The sequence below is a fragment of the Coffea arabica genome, chromosome 6c, assembly GCF_036785885.1.
Source record: "Coffea arabica cultivar ET-39 chromosome 6c, Coffea Arabica ET-39 HiFi, whole genome shotgun sequence".
Classification (NCBI taxonomy): domain Eukaryota; kingdom Viridiplantae; phylum Streptophyta; class Magnoliopsida; order Gentianales; family Rubiaceae; genus Coffea; species Coffea arabica.
In genome coordinates, this window is record NC_092320.1 from 49,664,045 (window position 1) to 49,688,428 (window position 24,384).

Consider the following 24,384-nt stretch of genomic DNA (forward strand, 5'->3'; position numbering starts at 1 on the left):
TGGCATTCAGTAACGGCAGTGAAGATATCAGCAATGATGATAGGCACCAAAGTAGGGGTCTTCTCCTTAATTCCTAGAAACACGCTTTGCATCATGTTGATTGTTGAAAAGGTAACCTTCCCATGCTTTTGCGGGAATAAAAGTAGACTAGTCAAGGCTAGTCCAAAGACTTGGACTCGCTTTCCTTCCCACTCCTCTTTGCTAATGAAGAAGTCGTCATGGTGTTGATCATAAGAGTCCCTTCTCCCAAATCGTTCGTACAAGAACTCCAGTGGACATGATTTTGCGTCCGGGTGCTGGTTCATACTAGCTCGTCCCAAACCCAGAAACTTGCAAAACTGCTCTCTAGTGCCACTAGTTGGGTACACCATAGGGCTTCCCTTCCCAGGCATCTGCAGCAATCCTTCTATCTCTTCTAGAGTGGGTGTTAACTCGCATTCCCCAAATCGAAAAACAGAGCCTTTAGGATCCCAATACTCAAGTAGTGCTTCAATGATTGCCATGTTTGGGGCTATGTTCAAAAGACTCGGTAGATGCCCTATGTACGGGAACAATCGGTTCACCTCATGCGCCATGTTGTTCTTCCAATCTATCAGCTCACGAGGTATATGGTTTAACATTCGGCATGGAGCCATCTGAGGAAGAATTCACTTTTTAGTACCTTACCTTGGAATTTTACCCCGAAGGTTAAGCAAAATTGTAAACATGCAAGTCTCGTTAGATTAAGTATCCGAGACACAAGGTGGCTTATTCCTAAACCCGGGATTCCCTATGTGGCATTCCCTTTCTATGGTTTATGCATGATGCCATTTATTGAAGCGATATAAATATGTGACAAATATTGCCTAAAGGATATAAATAATGCATCGGGGGGAAAAAGGTCTAAAATGAAATGTATTTATTGGAAATCAAGTGCAATAACTGAAATTTAAACATGTGAGCTATCTAGTGGGTGAGTCACTAAAAGAGTGCCAAAAAGGCCTCTTATTGCTAAGGCACATGAATGCAATCCAAGAAAACAAAAGAATGGTTAGTGCAATTGATAGTACACATAACACATTGGGAGCAATTAAGAAGAAAAAAAAACAATAAAGCAAGTAAAAGGGGTGGAACCCCTTCCCTCGTGCCTATTGTGCTTAAAATAGGGTGAGGCTGACTCTAGCCTAGGAAAATTCTAACATGGATGCATGAGGCTGGGGTTCACTAATGCCTAGACTCGATAAGCTTCGGTTCCCAAGCCTTCAGACCTAAAGGCGAAGGGTCATCACTCCCAGGGCCTTTGGTCGGTGGCTCGAGTGATCCCTTAGGTAGCGCTATGGGCGCAGAGCACACCATCCGCCTACCCAAGGCAATCGGTCCTAGTCCTACAAGGCGGTGTGGGATGGCGCCCACGAAAATAAAAATAAAATGGGATAAAGCAAGTAAACATGCACGTATGAAGTGTTCCCCTATTTGAGGGAAGGGGTGAGAACCACGCGAGGCTCTAAAGGTGACACACACCCCCCCAAATGCAATGCAAGCGCGAGATAACAAGTAAACATTCATTCAAACATACATTCATGAGTCGAGGAATTGGTTTGATTACGTACATAAGACAGAAGGTCCTAAAAATGAAAAATGCAATCCTAATATCCAAATGCAATGCATAAAAAGGGTAGAAAAAGGAAACGAATGGTTAAGTCAAAATGCTTGGACCCACTTAGGAAGTCCCCAGTGGAGTCGCCAACTGTCGCGCCCCTCTTTTTGAATGAATTGTGTGAGTGATGTGTGTGTGAAGTGTGGTGTGAACGTGTGCAAAATGAAAAGTAAAAAAAGCCATGGGACTTTGGAAAGCGACGATTTGGCCAATTTGAAATTTTAAAAAGGGTTTTTTAAATATGAAAACGGAGTCGCCACTTGGTATAGATTTGGGGTGTACCAAGTCACCCAAAAAGTGTTTTTTAAAGACAAAGTAGTAAAACCCTTTTTAAAACGACTCCTAGTCCACGTAAGCCAAAGAAAAAGGTTCGGGGGTCACGTTTGACAAAGGGGAAGGCAAGGATAGAATCCAAGGCACCCCTTTGACCTAGCCAAGGCTAGTTGCGCGACTTAACCTTACCTTTCCTAATTTTCTACCCAATATATGTTCGCACGTTGGATATGACTATATGAATGCAAAATGGAAAGAAAAATGCAATCCTAAATTCTACGATGTCTCTCGTGAGGCTTTTGGTCCCAAACCACATGAATTGTGGCGGCCAACAAAGGAAAACCCCATAGAGGTCGATTAATGCAAATGAGACTCAAATGTGCAAGTGTGGAAATGTATGAAAAGAAATTTAAAAATCCAAGTGTTTGTGTGCAAGTGTATGAAAAGGTGCACTTGTGCAATTGTATGAAAATTCCAAGTGTTTGTGTGCAAGTGTATGAAAATAGAATAATAGATATATAAGGTAAAGTGGAATTTCATTTGTGAAGTGAAAACAAGCAAGTGAGAGGTAAAATGTAGTAAAAAAATATAGTTTTGAGAAATGTGCAAAAATGTGGTTAAAAGAGTATGTAGATGATAAAAATGAAAGTATGACCCTAGAGGAATGCAACAAGTCAGGTACGGGGGGTTGACTCCTAACTTTTCGACTTCTATTTTCCCTTTGATTAGAAGGCGAAACTAGCGTGCTAAGGCTATCGAGTAGCCACACTCGCTCGTTTCCCTTATCAAGAGGGATTTTCATGCAAATGAACCCTAACTAGCATGAGATGCAAGTCCTAAAATGAAGGGGAAGGGGTTTGAGGAACATACCAAATGACAAACTAAGGAAAAATGCGTGATATGTGGTGATCATGCATTTAATGAAAAAAGGAAAAAAAGAACCTATTGGGTCTAGCATTGGACTAGCCCATTCTATGAATTCCGACTAGCGTTGGACTAGTGGAAACGATAAAAGAAGCCACAACTAGCGTTGGACTAGTGTGGTGACGTACATTCATCCATTCCATTCATCTATACTACAAAAGCGAGTAGACATGCGAATCACTTATAAACACGTAGCACATAACACTTAGCATGCTTGACTAGATGCAAAATCCTAATAAAGCATTTAACATATAACACATAGGCATGCAACCATTACATTTGCTAACTAAAACAAAGGGGAAAGGGGAAATGGACCAAATTACTTGCTACGCCCTATCTATTACAAGCCAAGAGGTGTACACATACCCCATTAATAAAAATCAAAAGTAAATGGAATAATTGAAAGGAAATAAGGAGAGGCTAGGAAAGCAAATAGACATGCAAATTTCAATTAGCACATTAGTCACATAAGAGAAACAAGAAAGATAAAAGGAATTATACCACTCCCTTTTGTAGTGTTAAATGGACGAGACTTAAACTGGGCTAAGTCACCAACTAACGGGATAGCATGTGCTAAAACCATTCAAAGCAAAGGATTAACGCACCAATTTAATGATGAAATGTAAATAAATCAAATGACATCTATCAAACCATCAAAAAGAAATTTCCTACTAAGGACTCAAACACAACCCTTACCCAAACATTCGAGTCAATCGAACATGTAAGAACTTTAAAGGTCCAAAACAAAGCAAGGGTCAAGCAATCAAACACATAAACATGGAATTGAACAATTAGAAGCGTTTAAATGCCTAATATTTCCATATTCATGAAATAAAGATCCCAACTATTGATTGAATCATCAAAACATCCAAGATCCACACAAATGCACATTACCACATAAACCTAGATGAAACTCTTGAAACTCTTTGAATTCATCCTAAAACCCCTTACCAATCTATCCAAGGGTCAACCCAAAACATATAACCATCAAGTAAGATCCCAGAACGGCAAGGTTAATTAAATAATTCAAGTAATTGAGCCAGGATGGAACTAAAGTAGACATGGAGGTTACGTTACCGTTGTTTTAGGACCTAATTGCAAACACATGAAGTCATTCAAGTTCAAATGAAATGTTCAAGAGTCTCAAAGATTTCCAAACGATAGAATGCCAAACAACGGTTCAAAATTGCAATAAACTTAGAATTCAGTTACAAACCAAAGACCCAAATGCAACCACTAATCTTACCAACAAGGTCAATTGAGACATCTTAGGAATTTTAAAAGTCTAAGAGCGAAGAAGGTCAAGTAATCACAAATAATCACAAAAGTGTCAAAGCATTTAAACAACTTAAACATCCATGTTTGCAAAGCTGGGGGCTTAATTGAAAGTAAAGAGGAAGTTGGAGGGACCAATTTGATTGTTTTTCCAATTATTTGGGCTATAGTGGCATTAGTTGGAAGTCAAGGGGTCAAAGTGAAAATGTTTTAGACACTTTCCATGCAGACCATGCAAGCTACGAAGGAATGTTTCTGCAACATTTCTTATGTTCTTAAACTTCAGCATTCTTAAACTTCAGCAACTTTGCCCAAACAAATTCACACAACCATCTCACCAAAACCCAACCTCACACTCCTACCGAATTTATCATGCATGCAAGGTAGAATTCTGCATTTTGTAGCCTTCTGCAACATAGACATACGCCAGCTACATTTTCATTTCCAAACTTCAAATTTCAGACCCCAAGCATTCGGCTTTTGCTTAAGAGTTTTACCAAAAGTCAAAACTTGAATTTAAGCAACAAGATGTATCACTTCAACATTCAAACAGGCAAGAACAATAAGAGAAAAACATGCAAATTCTTGGAAAATTTCCTACAAACTTCAGGCAAGTTACGAAGGAAACACATTCTGCAGCAAAATTTCAGTAAGCTATGGAGCTTTGACAACCGAGAATGAATCAGGATTTTTCCAATCAAACAATCAGGAGTTTTGGATTAAGAAAAACTACAGCAACACTACAACTCAAACAAACAACAAACATAAAAAGAAACCATGCAAGTTCTTAAAATTTTATGCAGGCCTACGGATGAAACTGCTGTAACAACTTGCTGCATTTTCGTGCAAAGGGGAGAGGAGAGTGAACTAGTATGGACTTGGGACAATGAGAAGGGAAAACCGCAGCTCCATGATCTAAGCAACATGACACACGATTCCAACATTTCGACAAACCGAAATATAGAAGTAGGATCACACAAATGCTGGAGAGAAAAATGCAGCAAGCATTTGGCAACCAAATTTGTTTTCCTAACAAAGTGTTTGATCAGTAGTTTAAGAATTGTAAACTCCAAACGTACAAACTCATCACCAAAACCTTCCCTTCTTTTCCCTTCAAACCAGATTAAACATGGAACTCAAGTGTAAAGGTTCAAAGAGCAGCCATAGAAGAGGAAACGTCACAGAAGAATGCAGCAGCTTTTTGCCGTATGCACTTGGGCATGACTACTGTTCCTCCGTAACTTCCTCTCCATTTCATCAAGCAAACAAGTTCACTAACTACCAGGATTATCGATTCAGTCAAACATGAACTTTTGTTGCAAGATTAAAGTGGAAAAACTGGTTTAACCGAGACAAAAGAAAGAAAGGAAAATGCAGCAAGAGATTCTGCAACAAAACAAACAAACTGTTGCATTTTTTGTTTCACTTGGCCGAGACATATCTATACAAAGCAACCCAGAAAAATTCCAACGAATTTGGTAATTCACAAGTTCAACTGGATGTGAAAATAAAATGCAGCAAAGATGCTAGAGACGGGACTTGCGGTGAAATACCAAGCAAAAATGAACATTTCGAGCTAGTCAAGGAACTTCAGCATAACACAGGACAAGGGAAACTATAACATGATATTCTAAGAATGATTAGCAAATCAAAACTTCGACTGAACAAACAAAAAAAAAATCAGCAAAGTGAAGGAAAAGAAAAGCTGCCCAAGTGCTGTTGCCACAAGCCGACAACTTCATCCTTATTGCAGCAGATTCTAAAACTGATTCCTAAGGGTTCTAACAGCCAAAACAAATGATATACGGACCATTTTTAAACAAAGCAAAGGGAAGACATGGCGGATGCACGGGGGGAAAAGTAACTGGTTTCTGTTTCGGATGAAATCTATGGTGGCATCATCCGAAACCAACTAAAGTTCACAGCTTCATCAACAGACATCCAAGATGACAGCCATGACACGGATCCACTATCTCCCAAGATGCACAAATAAAAACATGAAGGAAGAAAACTCACAGCAAATTTGGCAACAAACGATGTAACAATCAGATGAAAGCCTGATGATTCATGAAAGGTTACCTTCACTCCCTTGAAGCGCAAACAAACAGCGCACGGATGGAGGAGCAATGAATCACTGACGCAGGCCAAGCGAAGCTGGGAAAAGTTCCACCTTTCTGCTGCGATTGCCCTCCAGATTCTCGATCTCCTCTCTTCTCGTTAAATTGCCGATTTCTTCCTCCTGTCCCCTTTTCTTTTAGCTCAACTCTAGCCTTTCTCTGTGTAGCCGACGACCTCTCCCTTTTCTTTTACTCCGAATCTATCCCAGCTTCATTCTCCACTCTCTTTCTCTCTCAGACCTCAGCCCAGATTTCTCTCCTTTTTCCTCTCGGTTTTTCCTTAGCCGTCCCTCAACTCTCTCTAAAACTCTCTTAAAACTCTCTTAGTTTTCTAAGCCGTCCGACTTTTCTCTGATTTTCCTCCGTCCCTTTTCTGGTTCCTCTCTATCCTTCAGTCAGCCATCACCAATCTCTCTACAGCCCGTAAGTTCTAGTTCCTCCCTCTCCAGCCCAAAAACCTTGCTCAGTTTTTCTCTTAGCTTGCCGATGCTCTCCCTCCAAAATCCCCCTTGCGGCTGATGCTTTTCTTTTCTCTTTTATATCAACTAAACACCCCCAAAACCCTATGTTCAATGGTTGGAAATCATCCCCCTTAAACCCTCTTTTCCCTGGCCATCCGATGGCTCCTATGTGTGCCTTTTGCACGCTGCAAAAAATTGCAGCGTGCATGCCGTGCAAAAATTTTTATTTTATTTTAATTTTTTTTTTTTTTTGTTTAAAACAAAAACAAAGTAAAATTTAAGTAATAAACAAAATATAATCAAGTAAAACAAAAATATAAAGAACAAGATGATAAAAAAACAAAAATATCAAACAAAAATAAACGAATGAAGTTGCAATTTTTCTCTTCCCATTTTTTCATTTTTTCACTCTTTTCATTAATTTCTTCTTTTCTCCTTTTTATGATTTTGTATCTTCATTTTTCTTTCAAGAAAGCATTGAATAAAAACAAAAATGACTAAAATGATTTTTCTTTTCTTTCTAAAAACTCTATAAACTTAAAAACTAAAAAAACTAAAAAACTAAAAACTAAAAACTAAAAACTAAAACTTAAAAGTGATTAAAAACCTAAAATGACAAAACAAAAATGAATAGACAAATTGAAAGGGCAAAATGACTAAAACTAAAAATAAAAAAAACAATTAGAAATGCAAAACACACAATAATGAACTAAATGCAAGCGATCTAAAAAAAAACAAAATCATGAAGTAGATGCCACATACAAATTATTCAAAATTTGGTGTCTACACTAAGCGGTCCAAAACGGCAAAAACAGTTGAGAAATGCACTTGCGCGTGCGTGGAAATGAAAATGGTACAAAACGGGTTACACGATTTTGCCTATATACTGGAGCTATGGTTATCGGATCAAAATGTACTAGGTAGTGTCTCAAACTTAAACAAAAGGTTACAACTCCATGAAGATACCTCAACCCATTTTTCAGTGTATCCAAGTTAAATTTGCAAGATACAGAACTAGAACTCCAAAGGCTAGTTTATCTTTCTCGTGAAAATTTGGCGGCATGCCCCTTGTGTTTACCCATTTTCCAGCCATTTATGGCTTCAATATTTTTCCTCAAACAGTCCCAAAGTCACACATAAAATAACCTCATTTCAATAGCTGTTCAATAGGGTCAAATTCATACAAATACAAAATTAAACTAGATACATGTCCGGAAATGAAATGTAAGGCATAAATCAAAAGACAGATTTGCCGCCACTTAGCGTAACGAACACAACCGAAGCTATGCTTATCGGATTAGGGTGAAATTTATACCGTTTCGAATCTAAGATAGAGTGCTACAACTTTGATGAAGACTACTCAGTCTAGTTCATAGTGTATCTAGGTCAAAAGTCCGAATTACAGAACAAAAATCTCATATTCGGGCTAGTTAACCGCATTATGCGTAAATGATAATAACTTAGGCTACCGAAGTCGATTGGGGTGTTTTCAGTTGCGTTGGAAAGCTGAAACATGGAGCTCAAACTTTCATGTTTTGAATAGAGGCTAGTTCAATACGTATCAAGATGAACAAACGCAACCAACTTAGTGTGCTGTCAAAACTGTCCACTGACTTTACTCCTATGGTAGTCAGGGTATTTTCATCTTTTCATAGGCTACGTTGCTCTAATTGAGCTGAAATTTTGTAGGACACCATAAAATATCAGTATCTACAACTTTTATGTTTTGTACTAAGCCTAATTAGACCTGTAACATGGTGAACTAGAACCGGACAGAAGAGGGGAAGTGCAAAACCGAAAATCTGGAATTTATGCCTACAAGTGCTAATCTTCATAATTCTAGCTTAAAACACTACCTCACCTCCTTATCTACACTTATTCCCATCATAATCCATCTAAATAAGAAGAAATATGGCTGATCAATACAAACCCTAACTCACCAACTCTCCCAAAATCACCACAACTACTTCCATAGCTACCAATTTGACCGAATCATGAGTTAAGTAACAACTTAAACAAAAGTAAAAGAACCAAAGATAAGGGACAGCCAATATACTTCAAGAACAAGCTTTCAAAGGATATCCTCCACCTCTCTTAGAAATTTTTGGTTCCTTAAGCTTCCCAAGCTCTCAAACTATTGATTAATCGGTTTAAATTTCTTGTTTTCTGACTTAAGTGGATCAAACTTAAGATGGATTGTGGTTTCTTTCTCTTGTTTTTTTTCTCCAAAGCCACGACCAAGACCAGCAAGAAATGAAGAAAAATCAACTAAGAAGAAAGATAAGAAGGTAGGAATTAAGTTGGTCAAACAACCATGGAATGGTTGCCACTTGTCGCAATGAGATTAGCTTTTAAAATTTTCTTTTTTCTCTCTTATTTTGGTCCACAATTTCGGTTGGCTTAGGGAGATATTTAGGTATGATTTTGTTCAATTAATAATAAGGAGATTAAGGTAATAAAGTATGGGTCAAGTGGTGCACTCAGTCGGTAACGAACGGTACACTTCGGTTCAACCCGATTTTCCTTATTTCGCACGTACTAGGGTTTTCACTTATAATTCACTATCTTATGGTTATTACTTCTAATCAAACACTTAATATCATTTAAAACTCACTCTTAATCACCAAATTTAGTAGACACCCCGTACCGGTTAATCACACTACGAAAAGATGTGAAAATCCTAATTCGCGCTAACTTAAAAATGGAAAGGGAAAACCTTTACTTTCATGTTCATTTGCACTTATTGTGGGGTAATTGGGAGGTAGGGCTATTATAAAATCATAATTTCCAAACAAAAGGGGATTTTTAAGAAAAACATGAGGGCTTTTACAATTCCATAAATTGAATTTAGGGTTTCAGTTAAAATATGAGAAATTTGAGAAAACGGTCAGTCACAAGTGAAACTAGGGTTTTGATTAGACTTTTAGGGTTTCTAGTCTTTTAAAACAAAACAAGGTTTTAATTCAAACCCAAAGAAATAACTTTAGTATCTTCTTTGAAACAAAATAATGTTTTGAAATATAAATAAACAAAAAAACCGTAATATCCTCTTTGAGACTAAACAAAAGATGATCCTAAAAGTTGGGGTATCACAATCTCCTCTCCTTCAAAGAATTTCGTCCTCGAAATTGCAATCAATGAGCTAAGGGTTGGAATACTCGAATACCTTATTAACGAGTTCATCAGTAGTGGTAAAGATTACCTCAAGAATTGGTCACTCTATGTATCTCAATCCAAGATCCAACCGTATAATCCTTATCTCACAGTCTCAATGGTATTTAAATATCTTGTAAAACGAGTAGAAGGAAACCTCAATACGATGGAAAATAAGGAAGGTACCTTCGGTGATTGCCAATGGGTCTGTCACCTCTTAGCTTCCTATTGCATAGGTCCTTGCCAGCACTTTCGGTCGATTACCCATGGCATTAGTCGGCTTAGACGTGTTCCCTTCTGCCCTTGGCAAATTTCCTTCTTTTGGCAGGTGAGGGCACTGAGGGCACTGAGCAATCAGATGCTCAGTACTACCACATTGGTAGCATTTCCGTACTTGTCCTTTCTTCTAACAATTATCTTCTATGTGATTAGCAGCCCCACAAAATCCGCATGTCATTCTAGGTCCTGATGTCGGACCTCCTCATGAGGTACCCCTTTGGGCCTCTCTCCCTACCTGATTTTTCTCAACATTTCCTTGATTTGGGATCCAAGTGGATCGTGGTCCACCTATTCCTCGACCCTTTTTAAGTGGTGGCTCACTCCCCGAGCTCTGTCCCTCAATATAACTACTTGTATCTGGGTGCCTTCTTTTCTTATCATGAAAGGCCTTTGCTTGACTCTTAGTACTTTCAATTCTTTATGCCTTTTCAATTGCTTGACTATAAGTCTCCAATTGAGCAGTTGCCAGTGTCTCTTGAATTTCCACGTTCAAACCCTGGACAAACCGACGAATTCTCCTTTGGTCCGTTAGCACTAATTCTGGAGCAAAACGAAAGAGTTTGGTAAATTGCGTCTCGTACTCCGCCACACTCATAGTCCCTTGACGTAGGCGCATGAACTCATTCTCTTGCCTTTCTTAAACAAGTGGCGGTAAGTACTTCTCATTAAACTCACGAGTGAAATTAACCCATGTCCATAGGGTTTGTTCTCTATCCCACTTGGCTCGAATTACATTTCACCAGGCACGAACCGCTCCCTCAAATTGAAAAACGGAAAGCTATCTGCCGTTCCTCCGGGTATCCTAATGCAGCAAAAATGTCTAACATTCGCTCCAACCAACTTTCCGCTATATCAGGGCTAGGTCCACCCAAAAATTTTGGCGGTAGAAATTTCTGGAACCGTTCTAAGGCACAGTCCTCTCCCTCATGATTTCCAAGATGCTGTACTTGGCCTTGACACTGTTGATTGACCATTCATTCTAATAAATCAGTCATTCGCTGTATGGCTATAGCTACCTGGGTTTCGGCTTGTGTATTCGCATTTTCATTGGTTACCCCGTCAATTCCTTGTCCTCGTCCTCTACCCCCACCACGAGTCTCCATTTGATGGTTTTGTAGTTTCTATAATTGAGACAAAATATGGTACAAGATTAAAGTGTTGAAAAGTTATAAAATGCACGAAATAATCAAAAGATCAAAATGTGTACATATATATACAAGTCACGCCAAAAATATACATAATATAATGCACCGTATACATTAAGGGACATTTCAAGTTAGACAAAACCAAGTGCAGTAGGTACTATATATGTTGGCATTAACATACCACAAGTAAATGACATGTAGGGACAATGCATGGGCAAAATGAAAGAAAACGCGACTTGTCGTCCCACACTCAGTGAAAATCAACCCCGTCCGGTTTTTTACTCCACTTCCCAAGGTGCCCGTTGATCTCTTGTACTCACTCTAGCCAAACAAAGCCTGTTCATGTTCTCAAAATGCAAGTCTCAAGTGCTTACTCTAGAGTACTCAGCCACGAGAATCCGAAATAAGATAATTCACATCTCGAGCTGGCCAATCCCAAGAGTAAATTATTTACATTCGAAATTCTTACCTGGCGTACCTATCTATGGTCCTCAGATACCATGAGAAAGATTTAAGGCCTATAACATTTACGATCCATAACTTATGCTCGAATGAGCACTTAGTCCTTCATACTTATTCACCACTTGGCCCAAACTCACTCCGCGCAGAGACCACGCGAAGCAGGCTCTGATACCACCTGTGACGGCCCCACTTCTCCCAAGGGCGAGCCTAGGGTATCGGCGGGATGTCTGCCTAGTTCGTGCCAGGACTCAATACTTAAAATGAGAAAATAAATTTCACGCTAAAAGAAAGCTCTATTTACTCTATTACAGCTTCAAGAGTTGCATAGATTAGTTCATCAAGTCATACATACCATGAGTACCAGAAAGTAAATTCTAGAAAAACTGATAACTACAACCACCACGACAACTATATACATCTTGTTAGTCAACTTATAACAAGTACAAATTCAACTCATCTATAATCAAAACACTAAACACCTTCCCGAGCGATCCCCACGTCGGCCCCTGCTAAAGAAAACAAATAGAATGGGGTAAGCTATATGCTTAGTGAGTAATGAGGGGTAAAAATTGTAAACTCAGATAATAAAACAAGTAAATCGGGATATTTCACATCAACAACAGAAAAGTAACATCACAATGGTAGGATACGGGTGGCTCCAAAACCAGTTCAATTCCCCAAACTTGAACGCCTGTTGACACTCCGTCAACCAAAGTACTCATGGTCCGTAGACTCCACTTAACTTTCCCCGTTCACCTTATCAACCCTCGCTGGCCAGTCAACAGCACACAGCAGCTCGAGGGAAACAAAATAACTTAACTTTCGTCAAAACTTTAACAAGGAACTAAATCCCAAGTTTAGCATGGAACTATTTTCGACTAAGCTCCAGTTGGCTCGAATAGTTTGTCTAACCCTTGAAACCGGGCTGGAACCAAGCCCTGAGATATCCAATCTCTCAATAGATGGTATCTCTCAACAAAGTACTTACCCCAAATAGCACACAGCAAATGGGGTTCGATTCAAGTCATGTAATCACCCCCATCAGCACACTGCAAAAGGGTGATACTCAACATAAGGCATGTATTCTCATATAGAAAATCAAAACAAAGGATGGGCTTAGGTCGAGTGAGATAAAGTACACCCTCGCCTAAGTACCCATTTAACATGTACAAAGCATTTTAACAATTCCACATCAATAACAATCCAATTACTTACTTGATAAAGCTTGGCACGAAAAATGATACAATTCACAGAGCTTGACCGTAACCGTCAAAAGCCTCACAATCTGTATTGACAGATTATATACACACATAAGTGAAACGGCCATACAATAGCAGTTTATAATTTAAACGATCGAATACAGTCGAAAACGGTCAAAAATAATAAAAAAGGTCAAAAATGACGTTAAGGCCAAAAAAATGTCGAAATTAGCCGAAACGGCTGGAATGGTAACAAAATAACAAAAGTAAACCTAAACGGTCCAAAATGGCAAAAATGGTTGAGAAATGCACTTGCGCGTGCGTGGAAATGAAAATGGTACAAAACGGGTTACACGATTTTGTCCATAACTAGAGCTGTGGTTATCAGATCAAAATGTACTAGGTAGTGTCTCAATCTTAAACAAAAGGTTACAACTTCCATGAAGATACCTCAATCCATTTTTCAGTGTATCTAAGTTAAATTTGCAAGATACAGAACTAGAACTCCAAAGGCTAGTTTATCTTTCTCGTGAAAATTTGGCGGCATGCCCCTTGTGTTTACCCATTTTCCAGCCATTTATGGCTTCAATATTTTTCCTCAAACAGTCCCAAAGTCACACATAAAATAACCTCATTTCAATAGCTGTTCAATAGGGTCAAAGTCATACAAATACAAAATTAAACTAGATACATGTCCGGAAATGAAATATAAGGCATAAATCAAAAGACAGATTTGCCGCCACTTAGCGTAACGAACACAACCGAAGCTATGCTTATCGGATTAGGGTGAAATTTATACCGTTTCGAATCTAAGATAGAGTGCTACAACTTTGATGAAGACTACTCAGTCTAGTTCATAGTGTATCTAGGTCAAAAGTCCAAATTACAGAACCAAAATCTCATATTCGGGCTAGTTAACCACATTATGCGTAAATGATAAGAACTCAGGCTACCGAAGTCGATTGGGGTGTTTTCAGTTGCGTTGGAAAGCTGAAACATGGAGCTAAAACTTTCATGTTTTGAATAGAAGCTAGTTCAGTACGTATCAAGGTGAACAAATGCAACCAACTTAGTGTGTTGTCAAAACTGTCCACTGACTTTACTCCTATGGCAGTCAGGGTATTTTCATCTTTTCATAGGCTACGTTGCTCCAATTGAGCTAAATTTTGTAGGACACCATAAAATATCAGTATCTACAACTTTCATGTTTTGTGCTAAGCCTAATTAGACCTCTAACATGGTGAACTAGAACCAGACAGAAGAGGGGAAGTGCAAAACCGAAAATCTGGAATTTATGCCTACAAGTGCTAATCTTCATAATTCTAGCTTGAAACACTACCTCACCTCCTTATCTACACTTATTACCATCATATTCCATCTAAATAAGAAGAAATATGGCTGATCAATACAAACCCTAACTCACCAACTCTCCCAAAATCACCACAACTACTTCCATAGCTACCAATTTGACCAAATCATGAGTTATCTAACAACTTAAACAAAAGTAAAAGAACCAAAGATAAGGGACAGCCAATATACTTCAAGAACAAGCTTTCAAAGGATATCCTCCACCTCTCTTAGAAATTTTTGGTTCCTTAAGCTTCCCAAGCTCTCAAACTATTGATTAATCGGTTTAAATTTCTTGTTTTCTGACTTAAGTGGATCAAACTTAAGATGGATTGTGGTTTCTTTCTCTTGTTTTTTTTCTCCAAAGCCACGACCAAGACCAGCAAGAAATGAAGAAAAATCAACTAAGAAGAAAGATAAGAAGGTAGGAATTAAGTTGGTCAAACAACCATGGAATGGTTGCCACTTGTCGCAATGAGATTAGCTTTTAAAATTTTCTTTTTTCTCTCTTATTTTGGTCCACGATTTCGGTTGGCTTAGGGAGATATTTAGGTATGATTTTGTTCAATTAATAATAAGGAGATTAAGGTAATAAAGTATGGGTCAAGTGGTGCACTCAGTCGGTAACGAACGATACACTTCAGTTCAACCCGATTTTCCTTATTTCGCACGTACTAGGGTTTTCACTTATAATTCACTATCTTATGGTTATTACTTCTAATCAAACACTTAATATCATTTAAAACTTACTCTTAATCACCAAATTTAGTACACACCCCGTACCGGTTAATCACACTACGAAAAGACGTGAAAATCCTAATTCGCGCTAACTTAAAAATGGAAAGGGAAAACCTTTACTTTCATGTTCATTTGCACTTATTGTGGGGTAATTGGGTGGTAGGGCTATTATAAAATCATAAGTTCCAAATAAAAGGGGATTTTAAGAAAAACGTGACGGGTTTTACAATTCCATAAGTTGAATTTAGGGTTTCGGTTAAAATATGAGAAATTTGAGAAAACGGTCAGTCACAAGTGAAACTAGGGTTTTGATTAGACTTTTAGCGTTTCTAGTCTTTTAAAACAAAACAAGGTTTTAATTCAAACCCAAAGAAATAACTTTAGTATCTTCTTTGAAACAAAATAATGTTTTGAAATAAAAATAAACAAAAAAATCGTAATATCCTCTTTGAGACTAAACAAAAGATGATCCTAAAAGTTGGGGTATCACATATGCAACATATGAGACTTAAATAAAAATAGAAAAATTATAATGTACAAATATACGTGAACTAAAAGAGAGGGATGCAACATAATGGGTACGGGGGCTAAGATTCGTGACTCGATTTTTCCTTTTATAGAGGGAATACGAGCGTGCTAAGGCTAAAAATCCACACTCATCCATATCCCATATTCGAGGGGTAATTTCCCTAATTTAATCAAGCAAATGATCTAATCGAGTTCTAATTCTTAAATGGAATGCAAGTGTATATGTCATGTTTCACACATAGGGTAAAGAATATATATATATATATATAGGGAAAATATGGGATAAGGGATATGCATATAGTGGGAATATCGGATAAGGGATACACATATAGGGGGAATATGGGATAAGGGATACACATATAAGGGAAATGTCATGCAAAATGAAAAAAAATCCTAAAAAATAGAAAATATGTATGAAACTAGCGCGTGGACGGTCCTTAAGGGTCTAGCGTTGGACTAACCCATGTCTATAAGTTCTCACTAGCGTTGGACTAGTGAGAAATCGAAAAAAAGGCCACAACTAGCGTTGGACTAGTGTGGAATCAGAAAAAGGGGCACAACTAGCATTGGACTAGTGTGGTAGCGTCATGCATTTATTACAATCAAATAAATAATATAAAACATGATAAAAGCAAATAAACACATAATATCACATAAAACACATAGCACATAAGCAGGGTATCTAGATGCAAAGTCCCTAAAAAAAGAGAATAGGCATGCAAAACACACAAAACAAATAAAGCAAATAAAAACCTAACTATTACATTGGGGGCCCTAACTACAATCTAAAGGGGGAAGGAATAAAATAAATAATAACATAAATACCTAACTATTACATCTTTGGCATTTAAATGCCTCTCAAATAACCAAAATTAATTTGATATAAATATACAAAATTAAAATAAATAAAGTGAATAAAGAAATAAATAAAATAATAACACATTCAAAAAAAAGCATGCAATTTTACACATAAAATCACATAGTAGTACATAGAATCAAGTAAAATAAAAATAAAGCAGTAGAGTGTACTTCTCTTGAATTGGTGACCTAAAGAAATGAAATTTTTCTTATTTACCTTCAAAAACAAAGAAAAAGGTCAAGGCATCATTTTAATTAACAAATAATCACAAGAAATGAAATAAACACGAAATTAAATCAATCAAAGCATTCAAATGAAAGTAAACAACCTAAAATTAGTAAGGGTCTATCATTATTATTACAAATATTATGGGTCTAAAATTAAAATAAAGTAAAATTAATGGCTTAAGATGAAGCCTACCAAAACCAAATGCTAAACTTCACAAAATGAATGAAAACCCATTTGCTATAATTAAACAACAAAATAATCCAAAATTTTACTAAAATTAAAACTATAAATCTATCAAAAACCTTCAATTCTCTCCTAAAACTTATGAATAATCTGTCCAAAAATCACATTAAAGCATACCAAAGAAAAAATAACATTTTGAGGGACAAAATTGATTGATTTTTTCAAATTTCTGGGCCAAATCAGAATTATTTAAAAGTATAGGGGCCAAAGGCAATTTTGGAAATGTTTCATGCATCTTCTTCGCAAAAGCCTTCTACAACTGAAGCTTTCTGCTACTTTTCTGGTTTTGCGGCTATTTCTCTTTGCTAAACATGACAAACATCAAGACTTTGATCTTAAACAACAAACATCATAGACATTCAATCATCCCAACATGCAAATCTTCTGCAACAGCTTTTCCGCGATCTTCTGGATTTTTCAATCACAAGGAACCAGCCATGACTCAAGCAAAGCCTCATGCATTCATCAGGTAATCCCACAGAAACCTTAACCCAACAAGAAACCATGCAATGACACAAGATCAAGGACTCAAAATCCCCCTCTCCCAACAGATTCGCAAAGAAAGGAAGACATCTTTTGTTGCTTCTGCAATTGCAAGTTTATTCGATTTTCTGCCGGGTTTCATGATGCAAACTTCCCTTTGCATAAAACCTCAACCAAACATCCAACCCTTGGATCCAACAACTAGATTGAACAACTCTACCCTCAACACTCAATAATATTACGTTTAACATAAGATCATATCAAAATCTAAGCTAAGAATGAACATAAAAAGGAAACCAAACAACCACAAATGCAACCAGATATTTGAGAGATTGGGAAGGTTTTAATCTTATACAGAGAGGAAGTGAACAAAAAAGAAGTTACCTTTGATGAGAGGATGCAATAATCGTCGAAGTAAGATGAATCTAAGGGCTGGAAAATGAAGTTACGAACTTCTGGAAACCGACTTCAAGGTTGGTAATGCGCTGATATTTTAGCCAAAATTCGAGACTGCTGGAGATGGTATTTCAGGATGTTTTCTGAATAGAAGTGATAGATTTGCCAACATAGTGAATGCAGGAACTAAAAGAAAACCAAGAGGATCAAGATCCCCCTCACAATTTGGCCTTGAAATATGGTTCTTCACCAACCCTGGCTCATTTTCTGGAAAATTTTTCTGCAATGTTTCCCTCCTTTTCTCTCTCGTTTTCTCCCTTTTTCTGCTTTTGTTTTCTCTCCCTTTGATCTCTCTCAGCCGTCCCCCTCTCTCTTTCAGAGTCTCTCCTCCCTTTTCCTGGTTTCTCTTCTCCCTTTCTCTCTTCTTTTCTTTCTCCCGTTTCCTTTCTTTCTCTCAGCCGAACCTTTTTCTTCCTTTTCTCCTGTTGCCAGCAACTTTTTCTGGTTCTTTCCTCCCTCTCTGCAGTCACTTTCTTTCCCCTTTTCTTGTTCTTCTTGTAGCCTCCCCTTGTTTTTCTTCCTTCCCCGAAAACTCCTTTTTTCTTCCTTTCTTTCTTGCCTCTGTTTCACAAAACCCTCTCCTTCTCTTTTCTTTTTCTCCCAGTTTTTCTCCCGTTTCCTTGCTCTCCCTCCTTTTCTTACTCAGTTTTTTGCTTTCCCGAAACCCTTCTCCCTTTTGCTAAAAACCCTCTCTCGGTTCCTTCTCCCCTTGTTCCCGTAGCTCTTTCCTTTTGTTTTCCTTTTTTTTTTGCTTTTCAGCTTTTCTCCAAAAATTTCCAAATCAACAAGTGTCATCCTTCTCACATAGCAAGTGTTGTGTTGTCAACAAAAATAGGGACACTTGTTTAATTTGCATGGCTTCCACCTTCTATTATGCATCTGTTCCACATATTTTCCTTTTTTAATTTTTTTGTTTTCCAAAACTAATTTATGATAAATAAAATGTTAATTCCTAATTGAGATTGCCCTACAAAAATGTCATTTTATTTGAAAGAAACTGAGTTTGAAAAAGATTAAAAATAGATTTTTTGCTGAGAAATTTTTTTTTTTTTTTAGAAATTTAATGCAAAAATGCTTTAAAAAGAAAAATGATGAACCTAATTTACTAAAATAAGAAAAAATAAACATTAACTATCATTTTGCAAACTTAGTCAACTAAAACAAAATAAACTTAACAATAAAAAATAAAGTTAAAATTGAATTAAATAAAAATAGAAATTTTGGTGTCTATAGATAGTACTAATTTCTTTTTCTAAGAAATCCTTTCAGCCTTAAACCAATTTTATTCAAAGAACAAGAGATTAAGGAAGACGAAAGCTATCGGACACTCACAAGGACAATACCGGATGTCCAATAAACTGTGCAGATCTTATCGGACGCAAAACATCCTCACTGAACGTCCGAAAGAATTAAAACAATCCTTCAAACTCTCTGCCTGCCTTCAGACGCACGAAGAACTCCATCACCGGACGTCCAATAGAATTGAGATATTCTCTATCTGCTATCGGACACAAGCATCGGAAGCACCGGACATCTGAAAGAATTAGAATGATTTCCTTCAAGCTCTCTGTCTACTTTCAAACGCAAGCATCAGAGATACCGGACGCGCGAAAGAATTGAAAGAGATTTTTCAAACTCACTGCCTGCTGTCGGACGCAAGTATCGGAAGTACAGAACGTCCGATACTCCCAACAGTTAGTTGACTCTTCAACTACCTTCTATCCATTGGAAGCATTAATCGAGCACTTTTTGATCTCATATAAATAGTACATGATCAGAAACTTTTAGAGAACTTTTGCACACTGAGAATACAAAAAGATTAAGAATAGTTTTAGTGAGAAAACACTCTCGAAGGAATAATTTGTACTCTTTGTGGTATAAGATTCTTGTGTGAGAAAAACACTTCAATAGTGTAGCTTTGTGAGGGTTATCCTGAGTGATCATAAAACTTCTTAACTTGACCAAGTGGAGCTTGGGGCAAGAAAGAAGTGAGCCTTCCTTTGTACACAAAGATTGGTTGTATTTTATCAACTTGAAGAACCTTGTTCTATAAAGTGATCTTCAAGCTCAAGAAGAGCTTGTTAGTCAAATTGATTTGCTTTTCTTCCCTTTTTATTTACTATCTTGTGAACTTTAATTGCTTATCCTTTCTACTCTCAAATGATATTGCTCTCTTACTAATTGTTTCATTGATTGGTCACCTAGAAAAGAGGGTAAATTTCACTGTGACGCCCCGAAAGAATGAGTGTGAGAACCCGGAAATTTTCTAATTTTCTAGGGTTTATTTTTTTAATCGCCCGCCTTTTCGACATTTTTTTTATTAGAAAATTTCCCCAGATAATTTTTATTGAGTGAATATAGTGTTTAGATGATTTTCCTAGTACCGGTTAGTTTTTGAGAAATTAAGAGCTTATACCGGACGTGGGACCCGCTAGTGTGATATAATTTTGGTGACTAAGTGAATTGTGTGCTAAGTGTTATTATTTTACAAGGTGCTAGGAAATGATTAGAGGGTGGTTATATGATGTAACCATTGGAAGCCAAAGGATTAAAGAAAATACTAGAAGGGCCAAGTGTCACAAACCCATTGCAAGTTGGACCTTTGACTAAGACCATGATTTCTTCTTCTTATCTTGACCAAACCTTTTGTTTTCATCATTTCTTCTTCTTGTAAGCATGATGGACGAAATTTTGAGAGAAAGAGAGAGAATATCCAGCATCTTGCACCTCAATTTCTTCCTCCAATCTTGAGTTCTAACCGATTAAATTGCAAATCACTCCATAAAACTTGCTAGCTAAGGAAGATTGAAGCTATTGGTGGAGTTGTTTTGGAAGAAAAATCCCTAAGCCATCACCTTTCTTGATATTTCAAAGTATCATGTCTAACCATCCTTTCTTTGATCTTGATTTTGTTAAATTAATGACTTGTGATGGCTAATGAGATGTTTTAGTGGAAGATTAGTACTTGAATGCAAAAATTTCCAGATTAGGGTTTTCAATTTCCCCAATTCTGCCTGACACTGTTCATCATAGTTAGAGGCCGAATTCGCCTTAGTACAAAACATGAAAGTTGTAGAGAATGAGGTTTTATAGTTGCCTACAAAATTTCAGCTCAATCTAAGTTTGGTAGCCTGTGAAAAGACCAAAATACCCCTGCTGCCCTGTTTCTGTCCGAACCTGGAAATCAGCTTTGGTAATTGATTAGTTTGACTGGGAATACTACTGATTTGATTGTTGATGTCTTCTTACGAATTCTAGCCTTGTATCTTAGCTTTTAAATGGCTTTGGAATTACCTGATTTGGAGTTGTGTGTGCTGAGTTATGACTGAATGAATCAGGACTGCCACAGTGAGCTTCGAACTAGAAAATCTGGGGTTGTTTTGGTAACTATGACCTAGTTAGGGTGAGAACTAGACTGAGTGGTCTTCATGAAAGTTGTATGGAATGATATTGTAGAGGTGCCTGCAAACTTTCAGGTCAATCGGAGTTGCGTAGCTTGAGAAAAGATGGAATTACCCTTGCTGCCCTGGTTTTACCCGAATTTGGGAATTGCTTCTGTAATGGGTTATTTGGGTTGGGAATGTTTTGGAATTGGTTGCTGAGGTCTTCTGATGTATTGTAGCCCTGTTTCTTAGCTTTCAGCCGGTTTTGGAATTTCTGGATTTGGACTTGGATAGCCTGATTTATGATGTTTCCGCTAGAATGCGTTCTGTGAATAAGTTTTTGTCATTCTGGTATAGTTTCTTGCATTTTTGACCTTGTTACACTCGAAACTGGGTTGAGTGATCTTCTGCAATATTGTAGCCCTATCTCGTAGTTTCGAAATGGTGTATCTTGCCCCTTCATCCGACAATCGTAGCGCCTTTGGTACCATTACCGCAAAATAACGTCAAAACTGTTTTTCTGGTTTTGAGCTTAACTTTCATTTCCGGACTTTTCCCTAGCTTGACTTGTACTAGTACTACTTGGAGCTTGCTGAATGGCTATTGGAGGAACTTGTTGTTGTGTGTGTACCTTTGGGACTGGCTGAAGAAATAATGAAGCCATGATGGCTGGAAAAGTAAGCAAATTTAGGGGAAGTGCTGTCCGAACTTTTAAAGGACTTGTTTACATTGAGTTTGTGATCTAAGACTTGGATTTGAGCAAGGCAATGTTACATGATGGATGATTTCTGAGCCATGGAGGTGAGTGACCTCAAACTACTTCTAAAGTTATTTATGAACTGTTTCTTACATTATTTACTTTTGAACTGTTTCCAAAGTCACTTTTGAAATGTTTTCTTGCATATCATGTGTGCTGGCATTTGAGTGTGCCTTGTTTGCTATATTTCTTGACTTCATGACTTGTATTTTGGTTGATAACGTGTTAAGCGCTTATAATGATTTCCAAAACGAGTTTTCGAGGCGAGTGTGTACTTTATCGCACTCGACCTCGATAAATGTGAAATTTTTGATTGAAATGTTACTTGCGCATGAATGTAAGCCTTTTGGGCTGAACTGGCCATTGCCCCTTGTTACCGGTCGTCTTGAGCCAGAAGTGGACTCGGTCAGGCGATTAGGAACTTGGGTGAACGTTTGGTATACTCGAGTATTACCTATGTAGGTTGGTGGAGCCTGGCCAAAAGCCAGGGACGGGGTGAATGAAATGAAATGAATGACCAAATGAGCGAGAAAATGTCAGGAGAATGAATGTATCCTTTCATGAATGTTACTATCGCTTTCCATTGTAAATGTTTCTTGAATTATTGATAATCCATATTTACTATTTTGCAAATGATGTAATTGTTTCTGGACTTATCATTTGATTCATGACATCATTGAAATGAACTATTGTGAAACCGATTTGATTACTGATTTTAATGGTTACTCGTTGAGCTTCTAGCTCACCCCAAAAACTATTTTATTCCCCTCCACAGGGCTCGTGGCGAAGGAAGGACTTGTAGTACTTGTGCACGTGTATGGATGGCCTAAACTTTGTACAATTTTGGATTTGGAATTATTTTATGTATATTTGGGATTAGTTTCCGCTGCATTTGTGACATGTAATTATTGGAGATGGATGTGTATTTGGGGAACATTTGATGTAATATTTGAGATTTATATTGTAATATATTTGAGGATTGTAGTGATCGACTGAGTCCCGGCGAGAGTTGGGCAGGCGACCCGCCGAACCCTGGGGTACGCCCTAGGGAGAGGTGGGGCCGTCACAGTTGGTATCAGAGCCATATGCCGACGGTTGGGACTCTACGTCCCTTTACTGGAAAAGCCCCGAGCCTCTCGTTCGTGAAGAGCCACGAAGCGAAACTCTCCGTAGGGGATGCCCGCGTGCGGGTGGCAAGCTGATAGGTACCTTGTGATGTGACCCTGAGAACTGTCACAGTTGGTATCAGAGCTTAGGTTTCAGATCTTTGTAGGGTATCCTAGGCTTGAAGTTTAGGATGCCGGACTGTGGGTCTGGTTTGAAATGTAAGTGATCCCTTATAGGAATGAAAATCCGACAAGCGGTTTTAGAGTAACTCTTAATGCTTGATTAGAAATGCTCGAGTGACTCTTGAGGGATATTTGATATGATTAGTACAAGTTGGAATGTCGAGAACGACATTCTTTTAAGGAGTGGAGATTGTGACGCCCCGAAAGAATGAGTGTGAGAACCCGAAAATTTTCTAATTTTCTAGGGTTTATTTTTTTAATCGCCCGTCTTTTCTACATTTTCTTGATTAGAAAAATTTCCCAGATAAAGTTTATGAGCAAAGATAGTTTTAAAATGATTTTTCTAGTATCAGTTAGTTTTTGAGAAATTAAGAGCTTATACCGGACGTGGGACCCGCTAGTGTGATATAATTTTGGTGACTAAGTGAATTGTGTGCTAAGTGTTATTATTTTACAAGGTGCTAGGAAATGATTAGAGGGTGGTTATATGATGTAACCATTGGAAGCCAAAGGATTAAAGAAAATACTAGAAGGGCCAAGTGTCACAAACCCATTGCAAGTTGGACCTTTGACTAAGACCATGATTTCTACTTCTTTTCTTGACCAAACCTTTTGTTTTCATCATTTCTTCTTCTTGTAAGCATGATGGACGAAATTTTGAGAGAAAGAGAGAGAATATCCAGCATCTTGCACCTCAATTTCTTCCTCCAATCTTGAGTTCTAACCGATTAAATTGCAAATCACTCCATAAAACTTGCTAGCTAAGGAAGATTGAAGCTATTGGTGGAGTTGTTTTGGAAGAAGAATCCCTAAGCCATCACCTTTCTTGATATTTCAAAGTATCATGTCTAACCATCCTTTCTTTGATCTTGATTTTGTTAAATTAATGACTTGCGATGGCTAATGAGATGTTTTAGTGGAAGATTAGTACTTCAATGCAAAAATTTCCAGATTAGGGTTTTCAATTTCCCCAATTCTGCCTGACACTGTTCATCATAGTTAGAGGCCGAATTCGCCTTAGCACAAAACATGAAAGTTGTAGAGAATGAGGTTTTATAGTTGGCTGCAAAATTTCAGCTCAATCCAAGTTCGGTAGCCTGTGAAAAGACCAAAATACCCCTGCTGCCCTGTTTCTGTCCGAACTTGGAA